General features: G+C 49.3%; 1 long non-coding RNA gene across 1 annotated transcript in view; it reads right to left on the minus strand.

The window, feature by feature from the left end:
• Window positions 1–268: 268 nt before the first annotated feature.
• LOC144785446 (uncharacterized) overlaps window positions 269–22,030 on the minus strand; it is a 69,306-nt gene continuing 47,544 nt past the window's right edge. Inside the window, exon 3 of the long non-coding RNA XR_013601900.1 lies at window positions 269–324. This is a non-coding gene — a long non-coding RNA (uncharacterized LOC144785446). The remainder of the gene's footprint in view (window positions 325–22,030) is intronic.

Consider the following 22,030-nt stretch of genomic DNA (forward strand, 5'->3'; position numbering starts at 1 on the left):
ATTTCCCTTCCCTCACAATGCTCACCTGGCATGTCATCAGCAAGCACCAGGCCACAGCTCCCATTCATTAAACGTCTTGCAGATTGTGGTTTCGCTCAATTGCATCCTTTTTTACACGCTGTGTGTCACTGTTACGTCCCAGCCAACAACCTGCAAAATCATCTCCTTCCTGGTGGCGTCAGCCACGCGCAGGGATTGGTGTTCGTGCCAGCGAAGTCGCGCGCCACCAGGCTCATCAGTACTTCTTCGTCTACTTCCAGATTGGTGAAGCGGGACATGAGGTTCTTGCTGCAGCGCCAATACAGCTTCCTTTCAAAGGGAATTCTGTTTACAAATGAGCTGATAAATAGGCAGTGTGTTCAGCTGTGAACAATACACAATGGCTTGCACTGTTTGCCCGAAGCAGCAGAGATAATATCCCCTTTGACCCTATCATTAATGTAAACTAGCTTTCTGGCTTGTTCTTGAAGAGCTAAATAATAACAATACTGGAAACATCAATCTCAGTGCTTTATTTGAGCAGGTGTTTGCCAGAGCTCAGCCTCAGAATTTATTTTAGAGTACTTGGACTTAATTGAGGTGCTGTGCTTTGTTTTAAGTGTGTCTCCCACTAATCCATTCTTCAATGTGGGACCGACTTTCTCGTATGTCCTTAGCGTAGCCAGGTTTAAATTTACAAACTTATATAAAAGAAATAGGGTCTCTCACGTAAAGCCATGTCAAGTAGTCTATTACCTTCTTAACCCGCTCACACCCTCTATTTCCCTTTTTTCTCACTCTCCTACAGCCTGCACTTCATGAACACAAAAGAATGGTGATGGATTAAACCCAGATCAGTTGACTGGGCGTGAGTGTTTGATTTGCTCAAACGCTCCATCCATCATCCCCTTTTGTATCGCTTTGTTCGCCCTAAGTGTGGCAGGGTATGCTCAGACGTGAGTCCCTTGCTCACTTGGCCACTGGATTCAAGATAGACTGGCTGATGAGGATTATGAATCCGAAACCGGTCTCAGGATGCTTGTTTCTGGTCCAGGGAAGACATGGCTTGGCAGTTCGGGCTGGACTGTTCCCATGAGGCACAGGGTCAGACTGATTTGCATATGGCCATGTCTGAACTGGGGTGGCTGAGTGGGCTAAAGAATGGTGATGGATTAAACCCAGATCAGTTGACTGGGGGTGAGTGTTTGATTTGCTCAAACGCTCCGTCCATCATCCCCTTTTGTATCATATCCACTGCTATACCCGTTCACCATCATTCTTGGTCCTTGAGCACCTTGTAGGGATTCAGTGACATAGGCTAGTTTTGCCGCCCATGGCGGTCCCTGCATTTGCATCCAGGCGGCCGCATGTATCTTAGAGATGTGGAAAATTAGTGCGTTTTGGTGAACATTATCTGCGCCATCTTGCCTCTTCCCCTGATGCCACACTTTTGTCGTGCGCGCCCGCCATTTTAAAATGCCCCGATCAGAACCAACCCTTTTGCATGCCGCTGGCCCCTGACATAGCCCTTTGCCTTCGCTAAGCCTGCCCGCTGACCACCCCCCTGCTTGCACCTGCCTGGAGTCATAAACCCCTCTTCGGCGCTGCTCTGCCCCCGGCCCTCATCCTGTTCCCAGCGCGACACCTCCCTGCTTTCCTTTCATGATCTCCGGCCCTTAGATGCAAACCCCCTTTTTTTCCCCGTGTGCCCGTTTTGTCCTCCCCGTTCCCAGGCCGACACCCAGCACTGCCGATACCACCCTCGCCCCTCCCCGTACAATAGAAAGCTTCCCCCCATCAAAGAAATCCCCGGGTTGATCAAAGCCCCCACCCCATGAGATCCAATCAAACCCCCCCACATTCTGTGACTCGGCGGATTATCCAGCTGCGCGATGCTCATCACCTGTTGTGATTAGGGTGGGGATTTCAACTGTAAATGTGTGTGGGAACGGGCCCCAAAGGGGGATTCCGGGTATGTCTTTCCGTATATCAAAGCTTTGTCACATATATGTAAACTGCAATAAAACCACAAAACACTGTATATAAGGGGCCAGGCCTCAAACGTAAGTTAGAGCACCTCAGAACGATACCTTCTGTCCGTTTCGTTGTGTTCTCCTCCGGAGAGAATAAAAGCCTTGTTTCCTGCCTTCCAGTCTCCAGCGCCTGCCTCTTCATTGATTTAAATAACTAGAGGGTCACAGAGGCAATACCGCCGGGCAAATATCGATTGTCCCCGACCCGATTGAAACTGTTTTTACAATTGGCGTCCCAAGCGTGGGGCCCATCAGCGACTCGTGGATCCAGTGGGAGAGGTCCCGACGACAGAGTGAACGACTGCAACGATCGGGAGAGCTCTTGCCCAATAGACCCTCGTCTGGCAGCCGATCATCCGAACTTCACTAGTTCCGAACAGACCTCTCTCGAGTGATCTACGGTCCTGACTGGGAACCATCAGGAGTGCCGTGAGAAATACGAGAAAAAGAGGACGATCGGGCGCTGGATTCGGAAGACAAGAAACTGTCCACATGGTCCGGGTAAGGTCGTGTTGCCACGACAAATTGCGAAAGAATTTGTTTTGATTGATTGTCAAAAAAATACTAGTATTGCCTTGTTTATTTTTATTTAGAGATTCACTGTCTGCAAACGGAGAAGCAACAGGCTCTCTCTCCCTTTGCAAGCAGTGGAGGATAAGTAGGGTAGCAGCCGTGCTTGTTCTTTTTCTCCCCCACTCAATAATTGCTTGAAACTGAACTGTTGTTCACAAACTATTGTTTCCTGGAGATTCTCTGTCTGCAAGCAGGGAAGAGACCATCCTTTTTGCAGATAGTGAAAAGGGTAGGTGACGCAGATCTTTGCGGTCCTACTCATTCTCCCCATTGTTATTTTGTTGGTCTATTGGTTTTTTTGGGATCCATGAGGTATTCACTGCCTGCAAACAACGTAGAATAGAAATATTCTGTCTAGTCTTTGCACCTAGTGATAAGATAGGCAGTGCTGACTTTTTAGTCCCTCGTTACGAGCCGTCATGTCTGTCTTCTCCCCATTGATAAATAGCCTGTTTAGCCCGGACCGGGTGTTAGAGGTGGACCATATGGCTCCACTAGAAGGCACCCCTAATAAGGACATGTTCATAAACTATGGGTTAGTTACCATAGCTTATAATAAATTATGGCACAGGTATACCGAAGATAGCCAAGACAAACAGTGGCCACTGGCAGGATCCTTCGACCTTGATAAAATAGAAACGTTAGAAATAGCCCTTCGAAATAATAAGACGACGCCAATTATGCTCGACAGTCTCGGTATGTGGCGCAGAGAGGCTACGAAACGACAGAGAAAAGACGAGGATAAACCAAGTAGGGAAATATACCGACAGGACAACCCCAGGACACCGCTACCCACAACTTACCCCCCGACACTATACCAAGGACGACCAGACTTAGGGTCAGACCAATGCGCTTTTTGTAGGTATGTCGGACACTGGAAAGCCCAATGCCCGACTCTACTGAGCGTGAGTAGGAGCAGAGGGCCGACAGGAACGACAGACCGACAGTACGAGAAAAGGCGCGAGACAGAGAAGAACCCGACTTACATAGACAGGCCAGACAGAACCACCACGTTTGATTATGCCCGATGGCACAGATTTCGCCAGGAAAATCTCAGCGGCATGATCAAGTTCTCCTAGGTCGGGCAATGTCAAGACGGGAACCCAGCCTCGTTTAAAAACTTACAGACGGAAAGAGATAATTATGACCGATAACTGTTTTTATATTTGTCTTGGGTCTTTGTATGTCGTACTTGTACTGTCCCCCGTCTGAGTTCGTGTGTATGTAATGTACAAATCTGCGTCATCCCTTTTACACGTGTTTCCGTGTTACTCGACCCCTGTTAGCAGAAACTTAGCATAAAAGCAACCTGGAAAGAAAGAAATGATAAAACAAAATCCGTAGAACATTAATAAACTTGAACTTTTAATTTAACACAACAAACAAGGAATAATAACGATAAACTGTAGAAAATGAAAGTCAAACAGAACATTCGCCCCCCCCCCATTCTGGAACCTTCCAAAATAGGGTAGGGTTACGGCTACGCCCAACCAACGGCAACCCATATAAGGCGAGCCCCGCCGCCAACTCTTGGTCAGGAAATCTTAACGTATGGGGGAGCCGGAGAAGAGGCGGGAGCCCGCAGCCTGGGCATTTGCAGGTAGTCCCGCCACATGCCTCTTTGGCCGGCCGCAACGGGCCTGGAAAGACTAAGGTAGTCCCGCCACATGTCAAGAGGAGAGCGAGGCACCTCTTCCTTTTCTCTTCCGTCACGGCCGCAGCAGTCCTGGACGGCGGGATGTCCTGCACGTACCTCCACAACAATTTGTCCAAGTTGGGCTGGGAGGGAGAGGCGACGCGGACGAGCCTCTCCCACCTCCACCGGTAGGAGGTTTCCCAGCCCCCAGCCCGGCGCCGAACACCCCCAGTCAGGCGATGGTGCCCATACTTCCACAGCACCGGACACACCATGGTGGCACCCCAGTACTTGCGCAGCACCGAACACACAATGGTGGCACCCCAGTATTTGCGCAGCACCGAACGTACAATGGTGACGCTTGGGGAACACCGGATGTGGAGAGGCCTTCATGCAGGGCGATGAAAAGGAGCGGCATGGAGTGCACCGGGAGAAGGAGACGATGTGAACGAGCCTCCCTCGCCCCCCCAGGTGGGGGCATCACAGCTGCACCCCAGCTGAACGTCCCGCTCTCACAAAACAGGGACCTCTTCCCTTCACTCCAAAGGGTCTCTTCCATTCTTGCAAACTCGACGAGAGTGGCCCCTGTAGGGCCTCAAAATGGCGTTTGGATCCGCTGGAAGGCGGGTCCCGGCCACTAGAGTAACTTTGGCCAGCCATACAACTCGAACATTTGTCCCATGGAGCACGAGCCCCCATCTCCGACAGCATCTCCGCAGCCTTGAAGATCATGCAAAGGTCCCCGGCGGAGCCTTCGGCCTTAGCAGGTTTCCGGTAAGGGACGGCTGCTTCGATCGCCAACGAAACAAACATGACATTGCCACACCTTCTGTTAGCGTGAATTCTAGAACCGCCGAAAAGGACTCTGGTCCAAACTGCCAGTAATGGAAACATTTCCCCCTGATGCTGCTTCCGGACTGTGCCGGCCCCGCCCAAAATGGCGCTGGTATCAATCGGAACCTACGAACACCTCGTGGTGTTCCTTCGCACTAATATAAACTTGATGTTCTGAGATTTTTGTGATCCTTTGTACACTTGGCTAGAAAAGACAAGGAGAGCTCACTCGACGAACAGTATGAAAAGATCCCCGTTACAAACGTTGATTACGAATATACAATGTATTATATTTTTATAACTGATGTAAACCTCATTTACGATACATGCGTACGGTATGTATATAGGAAATCTGATTACAACTGTTATGATTATGTTTCTAAATTATGAAAATATATGCCCCCGAACCCCCGGCCAATTAATAGACATTTTAGTCTCTTACAAATGAATGAGTAAAACTTTCCGATGTTTTTTTCTGTCGCAAACGACGCCCCCCACTGTACGCACTTTAGCCATTGCCACGACCGACCAAATACGACCACACCCTCCTAATCCATATGCTGAAATGAATTTGCAAATTAAAGTCTTTGAAACTATGGACGGGTATTGCATGTTTTATTTTAAAACAATATGGGATGGGTAGGAAAGTTCTTTTTCTGTGCACCCTACTCTGCTCTCTCTTTAAGGTTAAAGGAAGATGGTTGCCCGGCCTTGGAGGACGGATCGGATCGACAACCCGACGCTCCGCATTAAAAGTACGCGACTGACTCATGAACTCTCGCGTAGAGGAAGACCGTGACTTCCAAGGATGGGTAAAACGAATGGTGTAAATGAGGGAATGTAAAAGGAGGGTGAAATGAAATAATGTAAATATTGTAAAGTACAACGTTCCGAAGTAGCAGGGACCCAAGAACCGAAGAACTTTAGAACGCCACGGCGTCGAAAGAGGTTTAAGGATCCCGATAGTAAGATATATCCTTTGACTAGATACCTCGCACTAGGCACCTCTGGTTTCCTTTTTATGTTTCCCCGCACACGCCCTACATGAACACACTACCCCCCCTCGACTCCGAAAACCATATCCCCGGGGACCCTGCCCCAAGGAGGAAAAGACGAGTAAGAGGTAAGTAAAGGACTTATGAATCCATGTATTTGAATGCGCGCGAATGCTGTCTCCCCCCCCCCCCCTCTTTTCCTCCCTCTGCAGGTTACGTCAGAAATTACAGCCGAGGTGTGGCGAAGATCTGAGACCTTGCCATGTCCAAATACACGAAACGGACTAGCGCCGCAGGATAGTGCCCAAGCACGCCTGCAAACTACTCACGTATCGAACAAGCCCGAAAAATTAGCACAACCTGATAAAAAGTGACCACCCTTAAACCAGACCGGAAGAATGAACCCATGTCACGTATGATGCGAAACTGTGAGGGAATGTGTGTGTGTGTGTGACTGAAGCATTGACCCAACTGGTCAAAGGACCGAGAATGCGAGAAAGTGCGACAAAATGGTACCTCCTTTTTTTTCTTCTTTCCTTTTCCCAAAGCACGTCCCCTCTACCCTGTCTAATGCTCAAACTGCATGATTACAAGATTCTAACGTGGACTCGTGAATACCCTTTACTGTGTAATGCACTAAATAGCCTTTCTTGAATGCACTGCCGCCCTCTCCGTTGCACGTGCACTATTTAGCCTGCCGTTGCACTCTCTCTCTCTCTCTCTCTCTCTCTCTCTCTCTCTCTCTCTCTCTCTCTCTCTTTTTGCACTACCACTCTCCCGAGTGGTTAGCCCCGAAATTGGCAGATCGCCACCCCTAGCACACCACCTAATTGGCTTCAAATACCGTCAGTATTTGCACAAACATTTGTCTTTAATGCAATCACCCTGAGGCCGCGTCATTACCTCTCCTTTTCCGCTAGAAGTCAATAAACCCAGGTTGGGCCGTAAGGGAAAGGACAGGTAAGACAACAGAGGTTCCCTAATCTGGCCCGAAATAAGGGAACTACATGTCAACGGCTCCTATAGTATAAAACAAGGACCTCAGAATACGCGACCCTCCCCTCCCTGAATCGTCGCAATACCGAAACCAGAAAAACGATCACCCCCGTTGCCTCCCCTGTCTATGTCCCTGGTTGTCTCCCATAAAACCCCTGTCCTTCCTAGTTAAGTAACCGGGCTGTAAAAGGCTACGTAGGACCCAGAATGATGTTTTACAAGGTTAACAGACTAGAGCAAGGTAAAGAAATCGTCAAAATGAACCTCGCAGTAGCGGAAAAACAGGATGCGCCGATAGAAAGGAAATGTTTAGCCATGTTCGTCTCTCAGCAAAATACCTGTGTAGTACCATGTTGACGACTCACTGTACCCTTTTGTAAATGTGAAACTCTAGAGAACGGCATATCTTTGCCAGATTTGTCTCCCGAAGGTGGGTTACCATCAGATGAACCGTCATGCCTGTAATAAATGATTATGAAGGAAGGTCATAGTAAATCCAGCAGGTCCGCCACCGGTCATTCATATGCCAGTTGTGAACGTTAAAAATGACGGACATTTTCATTCTTTGCCTGGAGCTGGGAGAGAAATAGACTTTTTGATTATCGTCATCCGAAAATTTTCTAAAAAACTGTCTTTTCAAACTTGTTTAAGGGTACTGCTGTTGGAGGAGAGAAGGACCGGATGTGGGAGCACGAGGCCCGACTACAGACTAAGGGACACCTGCGACATTAGCCAAGGCGAGACCACGACTGAAAAGAGCTGCAGGACGAGGCACTGTTTTCGACAGCATGAAAAGAAAGGGTCGACCTGATGCCCCTGCTCGACGTCCAGTGCCTGTCGACAAGTCCCCGCTCTCCGAATTCCGTCACACGCCCGCCTATTTGAAGTCTCTCGTTCCCCTAGTTTGTTCCTAATTTGGCCTTGCTCCATCCCCTTTTTCCTCTGACCTACCCTATGGACTGTCTTGAACGCTCTTCTTCCATCGGAACTTTCTGACAATCACCTCAAAGGACACAGGGCGAAAAGGACCTTTCCGACCAGAAACGCGAGGAAAGGGTCGTGCCCTGCAACGCAGAACTTAGAACAGAGCCGGACTTGTAGCTCCACCGCCGGTGCTCAACAGCGCCAACGAAAGATCACAAAGAACAATAAGAACTCGTAAACTTCGAACATTTGACATCCTCAAACCACCGTTTTTTTCTACGCCTCATTTCTCTCCCAGCCACCATTGTATTGATCCTGCTCCAATCCGAATCCGAAATATGTATTAACCTGCCAGTTTATGTTATGATATGTACTTGCTGCTCGCCGTTTTTGTATTTCATTCCTATGACTTTCCTGCTGAACAAATTTATCAAAGTTCATCAAATAGGTGCACCTCCTAAAAACTAGAAACCTCAAAATGTATTGTTTACAACTCTTTATCTTGGGTTTCCTACCGTTTTTCTCTCTCATGCTTACCACAATAGACCCGAGTAGAAGATGAACCAACAAGATGTCTTGAATATGTTAAAGGAGGGACTGTGGAAAATTAGTGCGTTTTGGTGAACATTATCTGCGCCATCTTGCCTCTTCCCCTGATGCCACACTTTTGTCGTGCGCGCCCGCCATTTTAAAATGCCCCGATCAGAACCAACCCTTTTGCATGCCGCTGGCCCCTGACATAGCCCTTTGCCTTCGCTAAGCCTGCCCGCTGACCACCCCCCTGCTTGCACCTGCCTGGAGTCATAAACCCCTCTTCGGCGCTGCTCTGCCCCCGGCCCTCATCCTGTTCCCAGCGCGACACCTCCCTGCTTTCCTTTCATGATCTCCGGCCCTTAGATGCAAACCCCCTTTTTTTCCCCGTGTGCCCGTTTTGTCCTCCCCGTTCCCAGGCCGACACCCAGCTCTGCCGATACCACCCTCGCCCCTCCCCGTACAATAGAAAGCTTCCCCCCATCAAAGAAATCCCCGGGTTGATCAAAGCCCCCACCCCATGAGATCCAATCAAACCCCCCCACATTCTGTGACTCGGCGGATTATCCAGCTGCGCGATGCTCATCACCTGTTGTGATTAGGGTGGGGATTTCAACTGTAAATGTGTGTGGGAACGGGCCCCAAAGGGGGATTCCGGGTATGTCTTTCCGTATATCAAAGCTTTGTCACATATATGTAAACTGCAATAAAACCACAAAACACTGTATATAAGGGGCCAGGCCTCAAACGTAAGTTAGAGCACCTCAGAACGATACCTTCTGTCCGTTTCGTTGTGTTCTCCTCCGGAGAGAATAAAAGCCTTGTTTCCTGCCTTCCAGTCTCCAGCGCCTGCCTCTTCATTGATTTAAATAACTAGAGGGTCACAGAGGCAATACCGCCGGGCAAATATCGATTGTCCCCGACCCGATTGAAACTGTTTTTACAGAGATGGGAGGGGGGGTGCTGGAGATTCCTGCAACGGCCGCAGGTAAGAGCGGGCGGGTTGGCCACCGCCCCCAAAGTTTGTGCCGCCCAGTGCGGACCGCCCCCCTTGCTACGCCACTGTAGAGATTCCACCATCTCGGTCTCGTGAGCAGAGGGCGCTCGTGACAGTGGCAGTTGAGGGCCATGATGGAGACTTGTTTGTAGCTCTATAGCTCCATGGAGGCAGGAGAAACATGATGATGTAACCTGTAACGCAATGTTCCCCTGGTAAAGCGCTCTGATACCTTCTGGTCTAGCCAGTGATAGGTAAAACATAGGTATATCCAGTGCTATGTAAAACGTTTCAGATGTACCTTGTACTGCAACGATCCTCTGGTTAAGCGCTCTGATACCTCCGGGTCTAGACAACGCTATATACACTTATCAAATAAAACATGCTCAAAACTGGTTTTCCTGAATGCTGCGACCTGAGCCACAGCGCTGATGCCCGGTGGAGCTGCTAGACAGCTATTGAGGAGATTGGCCCTGGTTTCCCCCTTGACCATCACTTACCCAGCCGGACAGTGGGCACAATTCCTCCTCGTCTCCCCGCTATGACTTCTTCCTCCCCACCCTCCTACGAATTCTTGCAACATTGTTTTGTGTACTGTACTTAACTATGCTCTTGTAACTGATGTAACTTTTAACGCACAGATCCTAAATGTAAAGCGCTCTGACACTCTCTTGGGTCAAGTTGCGCTATATAAAACTTTATAAATAAATACAAATAAAATAAATGTTCAAAAGACCAGACTAGCTATTCTGGGGGTGCAGCGGGCAAAGGCTGTGTTAATGAGAACGTTGGTTAATCACGTGACCTTAATTCTTAGGGTTTCTCTATCAATACCAGTACGGGAACAAGGTTATAAAGGTTATAAATGCTGCACTACAGAAACAGACGACAAAAATAAAACAGCACTGGTCAGGCTACATTACACTAAGCATACAGCCACCCAGTATCAATACACCAAGGCTTCAACGTCCAACACAGGAAACAAATAGCAGAAGGTAATATTTGTGCTGGTATTTTCACTGTACTGCTCAAAACTAGTTGAACACTCTATATATACCAAAATGACTGCCAAGAGCAACATCAGAGAAGGGGACAGAGCGAGAGGGGCGCAATGAGTATTGCAGTGGGCAGCATGGTTGGTGTGCTCCTATGAAATCTTTAGGCCCTGGTGCCTATTATTTCTAAATTATTTATTTATTTTATTTATTTATTTAAAGAGTTTTGTATAGCGCTGGCTAGACCCGGAGGTATCAGAGCGCTTTACATGAGAATCAACAATGTAACAGAAAAAGTTAAACAATTACACAATAAATCCCCAAAAATAGGCAATACACTTCGGAGAGGAGAGAAAGGAGAGAGAAAAGTAGTGGAGGGGGCAGGGGAGGTGAGAAAGGGAGGATAAGGGAAGAGACAGTACGGAGAGACGAAGAGAAGTCTGTCTAAAGACCGACTGGGTAGGTGAAGACCAAGGAGGGAATCCACGGCCCATCTCACCTATAACTAAACTAGGTAGCTCCATCGGGTATTAGACAGAAAAGTTCAGTCTCAATACAATGAGAGAGGGGAGAAGGAGAGACATAAATAGAGGGAGGATGTGGGAGGAGACGACAGGAGGGACGAAAGGAAGTGCAACAATGTGGTTTAACAGTATACCAGAAAAAGATCAACAATTACTCGTTACATCAAACAATCAGCAATACATTAGGAGAGGAGAGAGAGGAGAGAGAAAAGAAGTGGGGGGTAGGTGAGGTGAGAACGTGAGGATAAGGGAAGAGACAACCGTAGAGACGAGAGGAAGTCTGTCTAAAGACCGACTGGGTAGGTGACGACCAAGGAGGGAATCCACGGTCCATCTCCCCTATAGCTAAACCAGGTAGCTCCATCAGGCATCAGACAAAGTAGTTCGGTCTCGGGTGTCAAGGGAAGAGGTTCGCAGAAAAACAGGATGGGAGGGAGAAACGGCAGAAAGATGAAGGAAAGACTGCCCAAAGACCGGCTGGGTAGGTGACGGTCGAGGGGGAAGTCCCAAAGCCAATCTCCTCTATAGCTATCAGGTAGCTCCAGCGGGCTTTGGCCAAATAGCTAGGTCTAAATGGGAAACAATGAAATAACATGGAGGGCAAAATAAATGGAGTGTAGAGGGGAGGGAACAGGGAAAGTGAGAAAGGGAGGATAGGGGAAGAGACAAACAAAGAGAGACGAAATGAAATCTGTCTAAAGGCCAACTGGGTACGTGACGACCAAGGAGGGAATCCACGGCCCATCTCCCCTATAGCTAAACCAGGTAGCTCCATCAGGCATCAGACAGAATAGTTCAGTCTCAATACATTGAGAGAGGAGAAAAGTAGAGATATAAATAGAGGGAGGGAGCGGGAAGAGACGACAGGAGAGACGAAAGGAAGTCTAGCTACAGACCGACTGGGTAGGTGACGTCCAAGGAGGGAATCCCCGACCTGTCTCCCCTATAGCTAAACCAGGTAGCTCCATCGAGCATCAGACAAAATAGCTAGCTCTCAGATGACGCAGGAAATTCACAGGTAAACAGGGTGGGGACTAGGGCAAGGACAGGTGAGGGCAGAGGTTAGTAGCAGGGAAGAGAAGAGGAGAAGAGCAGGGAGGGATAGGGGGTAGGTAGTTTGGTAAAAGTTCCCATGGATCTGCTGCTAGGCATTCAAAAAGCAGGTCCGTTTCTTCACAGGCGCCACTATGGAGTTTTCCGAGTGGTGCCGCTGAGCGGGGTCCGGGTCCTAATACCGTAGGACATTGGCGGGGCGTCTCATCACAGTCAGGAGATTGCCAGAGGATAAAATCGCTCCACAAATTCACAATGGCGGCTGGCGCCGCTATCACGTCCACCGCGGGCGCCATGTTAGAGTCAGGCACCGCTGAATTACAAATCCTCCCCAGGGTAAACAAAGTAGTGCTCTCGGGGCCACAAGGGGGTCTCAGTCAGCAAGGGAAGCCCTCTGCAGCGCCTCCCGCTGCCACCAGACATCATAATTTCTCTCCGAAAAGCCTCCGCTCGCCTCAACAGTTTGCTCCACGCTGCCAGGAAATGGCGGCTGCCGTGTCCTCTGCCTCGTGTCACAGTCACTCCCGCGATTTCCTCGCTCTGCCCAAGGCTCAACGCCGCAACCGCAGTGCGGCTCCACAATGCGGCTGAAGAGGCAGTAATCGGCTCTGGGGCGGTTCGGACCCTCGATAGAAAGAGTCACATACGGGCGCCATTTTTCAGGTCAGGCATGCCAATGATAGAACCTCCATAAACGCACAGTCTATCATCTAATCTTTTAAAGTTGGGAGGGAAAGATGACCGCAGATGGAGTGCGGAGCTCTCCGGGAGACCTTACTTGTAGAACGTTTCAGCCCCCATCTCGGTCACCAATGTTGCGGTGAGCTGGCTGCCATTTTGATGGAAGGCAGCAGGGAAGCCGTAGCGATGCTCGCGTATCGGCTCTGTATGAATTCGGGAACCTGGAACTGGTGGGATTAGTCGATCCAGTCATTGTGCGGATAAAGCCTGCTGTAAAGGACCCCGGCAGCGGAGTTGCATAATTAGGCTGCCATGCGTCGCCCTCAGTTCGCTCCCATACGGGGACTCTGAAGGATATTTCGCGGATGATCAGGATCGCAGGAAGGTGGGTTTAAGCTCATTGAGATCAGGCAGTCTTCCGATTGTGGGAAATATGCGACCAGACTATATAAAATAGCTTTCCATTGTTCATCATAAGAAAAATGGTGGATTCCTAACACTGAACATTTTACAATACCATTGTACTACAGGTGTGAATTCCAAAATGGCAACAACAAGAAATGGACGCTATAAATTCAATCTTGCATACCTACAACCAAAATAGATACGAGGACCCGTTCCACTTCAAAATAGGCTGGTTTTTCATTTCACGTAAATTGGCACAATTCTGTGTAATTATTTGCTGAATTTCGCATGATTATGCAAAAGCAAATCACAGAAATTTCGCACACCACTATGGGAGGTGGAGACATCAGGGGTAGAAGACATGTACATTTGCTCTGATTTTCCTTTCTCAGAGTGGCATTTCCGGTAGGTATATGCAGACCTTTTACCATAAAGGAAACAGGCAACAAAATGAAGGAAGACATTCTTGAGTTAATTTCAGCAACTGGGGAACGCTTTCGCTCACTCAGAGACCAGCTGTATGCAAATCACTCTCGTTTGTGCTCCAATGGACACAGTTCAGCCCAAACTTCAGACTATAACGGGGCAGTGATCTCAGTACTAGTGATTTTCAAGGGCAGAGAAAGATTTTTCTGGTGGTCAAGGTCTCTGCATTCACGAAAGGTATCCAGCTTTATGAATATTAATAAAGCAGGATTTCTACAAGTACATAAGAATTTGCACTGTGCCACACTGTTACACCAAGCGCTATGCAAATATATGTTGGAGTCGCAATGTAGGTGTTGCCCAAAAACAATGCTGTGATGGGACCCGGCCAAAAATTCATCTAATCTAAGTTTTTTAAATGTCCAATTATTTATATATTGCAAGTAAGACGAGCAATGTGGTCATTTTTGAGCAGGCGTAATTGTTTTGTGTAGTAAGTAAAAAAGACTTTTTTTAGATTTAGATCTTTGATGGAAGGAAACATGCAGTGCTTAATTTGTAAACAAATAAGTGCAAGGGCTTTCGTCAGGAGGCCACCACAGCTTGCACCACACATTGCTCCTATCAGCGCTGACAATAATAGAAGTAACACAACTACTAAATATCACACTCCTACTAGTATGACAATTTGACTATTTCAGGCCCATAAGCTATAACAATGGAAATGGTTTGGAAAGCAGGTAATAGTCATATTTAATGTATATTGAATGAATAATTACCTGTTATGATAATCTCTAAATAAGCCAGAGAGTGCCACCTTGAGGCAGACTGTCATAAGCCCCGGTGTTGACAATTAAGTGCCGGTGCTGAGCACCAGAAACCACTGGCTCAAATTAAGCACTGGAACAAGCCTCCAAGGAACAACTCACATCCATACAGAGAACATTTTTCCTGTAAATGAGCCTCTCAAAAGATAGGGCCTTTACACACAACACAGTTGTTTGTGGGATTTGATTAAAACAGACTACAGAAACTGCAATGAGAAAGGAAAGGGGTGTAAAATTGGAATTTGCAAAGTACTATACAAAAAAATTGTTGTTTTACCACAAAATGTGCTCTACGTTCTATTTCACAAACACTAATGGCCTCATTTGGACCCCAGTGTAGTGCAACAATGGGCACAAATCACTTTTGCTCACTCTCTTGTCCTACAGCAGAGTTTGACCTGAGAGCAAATCACGCCTTCTTGCATTAAGAACTCACATTTACCCCCAATTTTAAAGCTCAGCTTGTTATTCCCCACCTTTTGGACACAACTCAAATTCAGGTGCAAACTTTGGCGGGCACCCAGTGCAAATGTAAATATCCTCAATGTCTTTTTTTGGCAGGAATTAATGACAATACTATAAATTACTCGTTTCTAGTTTAAGGGACAAGGAGAGACAACGATTAAACTAGATCTATGTGATTTTCTGAGCCAGGGCTGAAATCCAACGGAGGCTTCCAGGTAAGCAACAAAGGGGTAGATTTATGAAAAAGTGATGCAGTTACCTTGCTGTGCTGCACTCAGTGGCGGCTGCTCCAGGGAAGCAGTAGTGTGGAGGGGCGGCGGGGAGGTGGGGAGGAGGAGTTAAACATTTTTTTTTAAACAAGGTCACTTGCCTGCCGGCTGGCCGCCACCTCTCTTCCGTCCTCGCTGTCCTCTTCCTGGCTCCTGTGCAAGCAGGAAGCACCCAGGCTCCCCTAAGCCAATCGCAACACTGCAATGCAGCATTATGATTGGTCTGAGAGCCATGGTTTGAAACTCAGAGAATGGGAGACTGGGCATGTTCACCACCCAGGCTGTAATGCAGCCTGGGTGGTGAAAATGCAAATTGCGCATACTGTTGGCCGGCCCGAGATGGCTGACCAAACATTCATGAGCACTTAGGAGGGTGACCACCACTCCTCCCCCCTGCTCTGCCCAGCCCCACCCCACAAAACTGCCTCAGCACTGAAAAATAAAATGATAATAACAGTGCGTTATTATCATTTTAATTTTCGTGTTTTGCAGTGCATGGTGCAAGGGTGCCTATGTTGTATGGCAGGATTGTTTTTGTGCAGTAAGGCAAACCTTTCTACACAAAACAATCCTGAGAGGCATATTTCTCTTTCTATGTGTGCTGAAGAATGCAGCACACATAGAAAGAGGAAGTAACGAGGAGAATTGAGGATATTTCTTCTTGTTATGCCTCTCCTGGGGAGGTGTATCTTTTTGGCACATTCCTAGGTGTACCAGCTCTGATAAATCTGGGAATGCATAAAAAACCATGGGAGTTGCATGGGAACACCCACGCAACGCCAATGGAACGCCTTCACTGTGCAGAGTAAGGCAACGCAGCCATTTGAGCTGTGTGTTCTTAATCCAGATATATGGAGCAATTCGGGCTACGCAAAGTGGCCTTGCTTGGCTTCATAAATCGCACGTAAGGTTTGCGTCGCTCATGCACCCCGTTGCATGGCGCAAGAGCGACACAAACCGGCCCATAAGTAGGCCCCTGTGCCTGCAAACCCTAATATTTTCCATTTAGGGCGCTGTCGGAAGATAAGGTTATTTGTGCAAGATCTTTCCATTTGGGGAAGTGGCAGACAAACATTAAAACTTAAGTCTTCATGGGTTATAGATAATAACTTTTAGTTTTTGTCCACATCTCCGTCTTTTTCGAATTGAAGACTCATGCGAAGGTTACCTAGAGGGCCTGATTATAAGTGGGTCTGACAGAGGTGAGGTATTTACCGTATGTGGTAAATATCTACAATTATGAGATTTTCTAGCTAAAATGAGGAATTATGACATCTTTCCATCAGATCAATGTTGTCAAGTCTGCCCTGGTGAAATCCCTGAGCAAACACAGGAAAGCGCAGGGATCAGAATTTAACAGCCCACTCAGAGTGCAATAAAAAGGAAACAAGAGTGACTTCAAGGCCTCAGACACTGCATCAGTTCCAAATACAAATCCAATTGAACAAAGTTAAACCTCTCCTGCAGTTTTATTCTTGCAAAACGGAAACGAGGAGAGAAAATCAAACAGCTGAGGAAGTCTTTGATGGTTTTGACATCTGAAAATGAAAAGGGGGGGCCCTCGGCCCCCCCGCACGCATGGCGGCGCGGCGACCGTCTCCCCCCCTTTCCCCTCGTGTCATTCGACGGTGGGGGCGTGCCCTGGGGGCGCGGCCCACCGCCGATTGGCCGGCGCCCCTCCTGACCCGGATTCAATTGAGTGGTTCCGGGTCGGGGGGGGCGGGCGATAGGAGGGGCCATCCGGCCCCTCGGGAATAAGAGGTAGGGAGCGCCCAGGAGACCCCCTTGTCCCTGGACGCTCCCTCGCTGAACGTTGTGCCCCGCGTTCGGGGCTTCTTTGTTTTGTAATCCCTTTTTTCCATTTCTTTTGCAGGTTGGATTCCGGGATTAGGAGGAGAACCAAGGACGCGAGGCGACAACATATATGTTTCTTTTGTTTTCCAGCCTGGGGAAGCGAAAAACAACGTCGTGAGGACAACGGCATAGCTGCGAGGAGTCAGCCGCAAGCCGCGTCGCGTGGTCGCCGTTGCTGTGCTGAGAGGGCAGGGAGCAGCTGCACAGTTTCTTCACTTTTGTCTTCCAGCTTGGGGGAATTGAAGACCACGTCCGTGAGGAACTACGGCATAGCCGCATAAAGCCAGCCGCCAGCCGCATCGCGTGGACGCCATTGCGTTACGGCGGGAGCGTGGAACAGCCGCCTGAGTCTTTGTCAGGCTATTTTACAAACATTACCGGTACAAGTCACTCGCAGACAGGACGTGGTGGCATTCAGCACACAACGTGGTGTGGGGCGTGAACGCAGATCATCATCGCCGGCGAGGACACGGGACTGATCGGTAAGAGGGGTACGGGGGGCTAGCACTCATCGCTCCTGGTGGCCGCCGGGTGGGTCTACATTAGGTTTACTCACCCCTTACATAAGCGGACAAGCCGCTAGTGTTGCGGTCGCCGTTGCATGGTGCTGAAAGCCCCCTGGTGACCCTCCATCTGAAAGGTACACACAGTTGACCTGTTGGGAAACTAAGAGAGTAGGCAGCGGGTGTTTTTTGGGGTAAGCATCATGCCAGGTCCAAGGGGTGGAAAAAGGGGGTCCAACATGGAGGCTATGATGCGGGCTATGATGCGGGAGATGAGCGACATTAAGCAACAGCTAGGAAAAATTAAGGAGCGGGAAGCACAGTTGGATGACAGAGAGGGTGATGCACCGGGCCCATCCGGGAGACCGATCCGCAAGAGGGTGGCACCAGTGCCAAGAGGGGAATTTGTCACCCCGCAAGGGAAACCTAGGTCCAAAAGACCCAAGGATGCGGTCCCCACCCCAGGCCCAGTGGATCCGTTACCCGCCGCACCGCCGGCGGTGGTCCCACCCCCGCATGTGCCTACACCCATTGCCCCCGTGGTGCCGTGGCTAAAAGAGTGGATGCTCCCAAGTGAATGGAGGGCGCAGTGTACTAGATTCAGGGTTGAGGAAAATCTCAATAATTGGATGCAAGCATGGGCTGTATTCACTGCAATTAAAGCTGAGCGTCCTCCAGATCTACAGGCTGCATTGGCATGCTACTCGAGCAGGATTGTGGGGTGGAGTCAACAGTATTCTGGGGAAGCATGGAAGGGTTATGATGTCAATTTTAGGAAGGCATTGGAATTCAATAGATCATTGCCATGGGACTCGGTAGATTCCATGGCTTGGCACAAACAGTTCTCTGACACTGCACCTCCCCCTCAGTTCGGTGCGGTCAAGGTGTTCACTAGACCGCAGCAGCCCTTTCGGCCCCCCCAAACGAGTGAGGTACCTGGGAAATTTAGGGCAGGTGGGCCAGAGAAAAAAGGGGTGTGCTGGGATTTTAATAGGCGCACCTGCACAAGGGCCGCGTGTAAGTTTAGACATGCATGTTCCTCCTGTGGGCACCCCTCTCATCCAGAAACTACCTGTAGGTCCAAGCAAGGTAACACAGGACAGAGGGGTAGGGGAAAGCCACTATAAGTCAGACAGGTTATGCCCCCCCACTCCAGTGGATGTTGTGGCAATGATTCCATGGTTGAACAGATACCCTGACCACAAATCGGCCACCCTACTCCATGAAGGTTTTTCTAAAGGTTTTAGGATCCCGGCCGGGGGATACACAGGCAGTGCGCACTGTAGAAATCAATTATCAGTCAAACACAATCCGGCTGTTGTGGCCGCCAAAATTGACAAGGAGCTTTCATTAGGCAGGATAGCTGGCCCTTTTCCTGAAGTGCCAGTACCCAATTTTGTGTGTTCCCCACTGGGAGTTGTCCCCAAGAAAGAGAAGGGGCAATTCAGATTGATTCATAACCTGTCAGCACCAAAGGGGGCGTCACTGAATGATGCCATTGACGAGGGTATCTGTAGTGTTAAGTACGCCTCTTTTGATCAGGCTGTTACCTTATTGCAGGCCGCGGGACCCGGGGCGCTGATGGCGAAATCAGACATAGAATCCGCCTTCCGCCTCCTCCCAGTCCACCCGGCGGACCAGCATCTTTTAGGTTTCACCTTTGGGGATAGGTTCTACATGGACAAATGCATGCCTATGGGTTGTTCTATTTCTTGCGCCTACTTTGAGATGTTTAGTTCCTTTCTTGAATGGGCCATGAGACAAGTGACGGGCCATCAAAGGGTCATGCATTACTTAGATGATTTCCTCTTCCTCGGTACAGCGGGATCTCAGGAGTGCGCACTGGCATTGCAGGAATTTTGCGTGCTCATGCGGGCTTTTGGGGTCCCGCTTGCGCCTGGGAAGACGGTGGGCCCGAATACCTGCTTAGAATTCCTTGGCATCGAGATTGACTCAATGGAGAGATGTTTTAGATTACCTAAGGACAAGGTGTGCAAATTCAAGACATCGCTACAGTTATGCCTCCGGAAGGAGAAGGTCACTTTGCAGCAATTACAGGAGGTGGTAGGGCAATTGAATTTCGCACTGAGAATCATCCCAATGGCTCGCCCCTTCTCTCGGTCCATCGCACACGCGATGAGGGGGCTGAGGGAAAAGCACCACCGCATGCGCCTATCGTCTGAAATTCGCCAGGATATGCTTATTTGGATGGCATTCCTGGAGGATTTTAACGGTAGGGTGGTCTGGCCCGGCCCGCTCACGACATCGGCGGAGTTGGGACTATGGACTGATGCGGCCGGTAGTGTGGGCTTTGGCGCCATCCTAGGGAATAGGTGGGTCGCTCAACAATGGCCAGAAGAATGGAAGACATGGGGTCTGATCAGCAACATTGGCTTCCTTGAACTCTTCCCAATATGGGTGGCACTGATGGTATGGCCCGAACACCTATGTAACCAATCAGTGGTGTTTTGGTCAGATAACATGACAGTGGTGGAATGTATCAATCAGCAGGGGGCGCGGTGTCCTTTCATACTTCGTCTGATCAAAGAAATTGTTCTGCGGTGCCTTAAACTGAATGCTAATTTTAGAGCCAAACATGTCCCTGGTGTTTTAAACAATGCGGCTGACTCCCTTTCTCGCTTCAAAATGCAGGTTTTCAGGGAACATCTTCCCACAGCAGACCCCTCGCCAGCACACTTCCCAGCAGTACTTTGGCAGATTGGTGCCCCAGATTACAGGACCTCGTGGTCGCTAGCCTAGCCCCCAGGACCAAGACGGCTTACGAAGGGGCGTTTCTGTCTTATTGTTCTTTCTTGGGGCCACAGTGGGAAGTGCTTTGGGCGAAGGAGGATGGGTTTGCATCCTATTTGGAATGGATGCACAAGGAGGGGCGCTCGGTGGCAGCGGCGACCAGACATAGGGCAGCAGTATCATTCTTCGCTCAAGCTAGGGGCTTCCGGGATCCCACTAATACCTTTATGATACGTAAGGCTTTAAGGGGATGGCGCCGTATTCAGGGACACCAGAAGGATAAGAGGAAGCCCATGGGGTTGGCCCGGCTAACAGCCTTACTGGGCACGCTGGAGACTGTTTGTAACTCGGAGTGGGAAGTGCTTCTTTTTAAGGCGGCATTCTCCCTGGCATTCTATGGGGCGCTGAGAATTAGCGAACTTGTGACAGGTTCCAAGTCTGACCTACTAGGCGGCTTGCAGAAGGCTGGGGTGACGATAAGGGATGACACCATGTGGGTGACTATCCAGAAATCAAAGACCGACCAAGAAGCTAGGGGTCACACCATAGTTCTGCAACGGGCCCCCGCCAACCCGTGCTGCCCGGTGAGGCACGTAGAATCACTCATTGGACTATTGGTAGGTTCAGCGGGCAGGGCATTGCTCTGTCACGCCGACGGGAGCCCCTTGACCAGGTATCAATTCAGGAGAGTGTTCGAAATAGGGGTTAGGAAAGCAGGTCTTGACCCTAGAGATTTTGGATCTCATTCCTTCAGGATTGGGGCAGCAACTGAGGCGGTGGCGGGGGGCCTCCCGGTGGAAAGAGTGAAGACAATTGGGAGATGGTCTTCAGATTGCTATAAACGTTATGTTCGGATTGACATGCTATGATTACTTGTCACTCACGCTTGGTCTCTTTCCGCTCTCTTACAGTTTCTCAGACCTGTTACGCAGGGGAGGAATTTGTCGTCGGGCACCGCCAATATTCATCGGCACGGAGCGGCGAACAGGAAACAACAAAGAACAATGTCTGGATTGTTGGTCATTCATATGTGAAGCGAGCAGAATGTGTCTTCCTGTCAGGTGACAAGAGGAAAAGGGCGGCACAACTAGGGTTGAACATCACGTTCTTTGGCAGAGGAGGGTTGTGTCTTCACGAGTTTAGGGGATTCTTCCAAGGGCTGTTAGCACGCCAGCAGTCTCCACCATCAGTGGTGATACTTCACCTTGGGGAGAATGACTTGGCAACACTGGGCAGGCGCATCTTGATTGAGGAGATTATCTCAACAGCGGGTTGGATAGCTAGGACCTGCCCCGGGTGCACACTAGTATGGTCACAACTCATACCTCGACTTCAGTGGCGGGGGGGTCATTCGGTCAGGGCGTTGAATCACTCGGTAAAGAGGATCAACACACGGTTAGATAGGTTGTTTCGAACCCCCTTGTTACAGTCAATACCTCATGGGTGCATCTGGGGTCACAAGTATTACTTGAAGGACGGGGTTCATTTGACAGAAGAGGGTAATGTCCTATGGTCTGACAATATCTGGGCTTGGCTAGAGGGCTTTGAGAGGAGGAGTGTGTCCTTAGGCAGGGGCTAGAGGGGGAGGCCAGATCGTCGGTTAACAATGCTGGCCTGTGGCGGTAAGGTCATTATCGGTGAGCACATATTTGAGGTCTGAGGGGGCGGGCATCATCCTATGGAGGTTCCCGCCCGGGGGGAGGGGCCTGCGGGCCACTCCCAGTACTCCAGGGGCAAGGTAATATGCAAAGGAGCGCGGGTAGGAGTAGTTCACGCTTT

This window comes from Lissotriton helveticus, chromosome 10 (genome assembly GCF_964261635.1).
Source record: "Lissotriton helveticus chromosome 10, aLisHel1.1, whole genome shotgun sequence".
Classification (NCBI taxonomy): domain Eukaryota; kingdom Metazoa; phylum Chordata; class Amphibia; order Caudata; family Salamandridae; genus Lissotriton; species Lissotriton helveticus.